Source organism: Rhincodon typus, chromosome 5, assembly GCF_021869965.1.
Source record: "Rhincodon typus isolate 14 chromosome 5, sRhiTyp1.1, whole genome shotgun sequence".
NCBI classification, from domain to species: Eukaryota; Metazoa; Chordata; class Chondrichthyes; order Orectolobiformes; family Rhincodontidae; genus Rhincodon; species Rhincodon typus.
The window spans coordinates 7,921,387-7,924,587 of NC_063336.1; positions in this window are offsets into that span (position 1 = coordinate 7,921,387).

Genomic DNA, 3,201 nt, shown 5'->3' on the forward strand with positions numbered 1-3,201 from the left:
ACGCAATTTATCCACTCCAGGGAATTTTTCTTCTTTTTTTCCTTTATCCATTCATAGGATGAGGGCATTGCTGGCCAGGCAGCATTTATTGCCCATCCCTAATTGCCCAGAGGGCAGTTAATTGTCAACCACATTGCTGTGGGTCTGGAGTCACATGTAGAACAGACTAGGTAAGGATGGCAGTTTCCTTCCCTAAAGGACATTACTGAACCTGATGGGTTTTTCCAACAATCAACGATGAATCATTAGACTCTTAATTCCAGATATTTATTGAATTCAACTTCCACCATCTGCCATGGCAGGATTCAAACCCAGGTCCCCAGAACATTATCTGGGTCTCTAAGCCCTCCAGATCCTCCGATAATCTCACCATTTCCTTTGTCAAACTATGCAAGTTCTTCACAGTCCTTTTTCCTGAATTCTGTACCTACATTCTCCTTTTCCACAGTGAAGACCAAAGAGAGGCATTCATTCAACACCCTTCCAATATCCTGCCCCCCTTGGTCCCTAATGGCCCTCATTCTTTTCCTGGTCAACCTCTTCCCTTTAATGTATTTATGAAATATCCTAATCCTGATCGCAAGTTCTCATGCCCCCTTTTTGCTCTTCTACTGGGTTTCTTAAGTTCGCTCCTGCACTTCCACCATGGCAATTGCTCCCTTTTGACTTGTTCAAAACCTTTCCCTCTTTCCTTATCCATTCCTGAACTGCCCTAGAGATATAGTTAGGGGAAAACAAACGCCTAGTGACACAGCGAGTGAGGCAGATCATTTTAATATCACATTAATATTTACAGACTAGAAAACATTCATACATTTAGGTTACAAAGGATTGGTCAGAATTGGAATGATTCTTCATGCTAAGCGTTCCAATAACCACATGACTTCCACAAAGTATTGTCCGAATCCAGCTGACTTCCAGTTGGTGAAACCTGGAAATGTTACTTACAGCTCCCTATTAAACTTCCAAAAAGACAGCCACAAACGTGAAGTTTATAATCAAACACACACTTATACACATATGTACGCGCGCACACACACGTATGTGCGTTCAAAGTCAAACCAATGGAAACTTTTAGGAGAAAAGGCAAACAATTAAACACCTTTCATATTCAAGCTCCATTAAGTGAGCTTAGGGACTGCTGTGAGCCACATTATATTATAAAAGAGATAGTTTTATACCACTCTGTCAGTTATCTGTGGTGAACAGGAGGATCAGATTCCTCACTATCTGTCACCCAATCCCATTTAACTGATTGTATTATACAACAGGAATCTACTTCACAACCAATGGGGATTCTGTAGCCTTCAGAACTCAATATCAAGTTCAATAATTTTAGGGACTGATCACCTCCTTCCATGTCTTTTACCCATCCCCGCACCCCAGGCCTAGTCTTTCAGCTCAGCCAATCCATTTTCACCTACGTATCATTCTCATTATCAGCTTTTATTTCTTCCTGGCTTACTGCTATCCAGCCCTTTGTCCACCTTTCTCTCTCTCTCTCTTTGGGATCTGTCTCCACCTATTGCTTACTCCTTTCAACCCCCATCTTCAGCAATACATACCACCTTTTCCCAGCTGCCATCAGTTCTGAAGAAGGAGCACAGGACCTGAAACGTTGAGTCAGTTTTCTCTCGACAGACGCTGCCGGACCTGCTGAGTTTTTCCAGCGCGTCACTGGCGGTGTGTGAACATCAGCTCCCTAAAGCCCTGAGTGTGAAGGGTGCCCCTCTTGCTCGAGATATGGGCGACACTGTTAAGGCCAACATTTGGTGTTCTTGAATTGAATGCCTAGCTAGGCCTTTTCAGAGGGTCAACCACATTGCTGTGGGTCTGGACTCATATGTAGGCCAGACCAAGTCAGGTCAGCAGATTTCCTTCCCTAATGGCCATGAAGACCATAAGAGATAGGAGCTGAAGTAGTCTATTCAATGAGATCATGGTTGATTTGATATAACAAGGTATAGAGCTGGATGAACTCAGCAGGCCAAGCAACATCAGAGGAGCAGGAAAGCTGATGTTTCAGGCCTAGACCCTTCTTCAGAAAATGGTTGATTTGATGATCCTGAACTCCACCTTTCTGCCTTTTCCCCATAGCCCTCAAATCCCTTACTGAGAAGTCCATAAGACATTAATGAACCAATTTGGTTTATTCAACCAATATGAGCGAACATGACTCAGCATTGCTTTTAATTCCTGGTTAATAAATTGAATTTAAGTTCTACCAGACACCCTGGCAGGGATCTGAACCCATTTTGCCAGGATATTAGCGAAGGTTACTGCATTAATAATCCAGGAACATCACTGTCAGCTCCCCTTACACCCTCAATTTACAGTTCGCCCACACTTAGAGAGCACAATATGTCCCACCTTTTAACATCTAAAGAGAAGAACATTTATACAGGAAGCAGGAAAGGATTGACTGGCTAAGTGCCTTTTCCAAAACAAAAAAGAAATCAAAGACCCAGGGGTAAACTAAGAGAGGTCTTTCCAAAGAACAAAGAAAATTACAGCACAGGAACAGGCCCTTCGGCCCTCCAAGCCTGCGCCGATCCAGATCCTCTATCTAAACCTGTCACCTATTTTCCAAGGATCTGTATCCCTCTGCTCCCTGCCCATTCATGTATCTGTCTAGATACATCTTAAATGATGCTATTGTGCCCGCCTCTACCACTGGCAACGTGTTCCAGGCACCCACCACCCTCTGCGTAAAGAACTTTCCACGCATGTCTCCCTTAAAGTTTTCCCCTCTCACCTGGAAATCATGATTCCAGTAATGGAGTCCCCCACTCTGGGAAAAAGCTTCTTACTATCCACCCTGTCTATACCCCTCATGATTTTGTAGACCTCAATCAGGTCCCCCCTCAACCTCCATCTTTCCGATGAAGAAAAGTATTGGGAGAGTGGGAAAAGCAGAATCAGAGGCCATCAATAGAAGAGAGTTAGCAGGAATTCCAATTGGGAATTCAGGAAAAACCTCTTTATTTCAAAGAAAATGGGATATAAAATTTGGAGGCTTTGCAAATGCACAAAGCATTAGGCAGAGCATACCTGGAAATTTATGAACAGTTTAGCGCCCTTTATCTAAGGAAGGATACACTGACATTGGAGGTAGTCCAGAGAAGATCCACCAGGTTAATTGCGGATATGAAGGACTATCTTTTGGGGAGAGGTTGAGTACCTTGGCCTGGGCTAACTGGA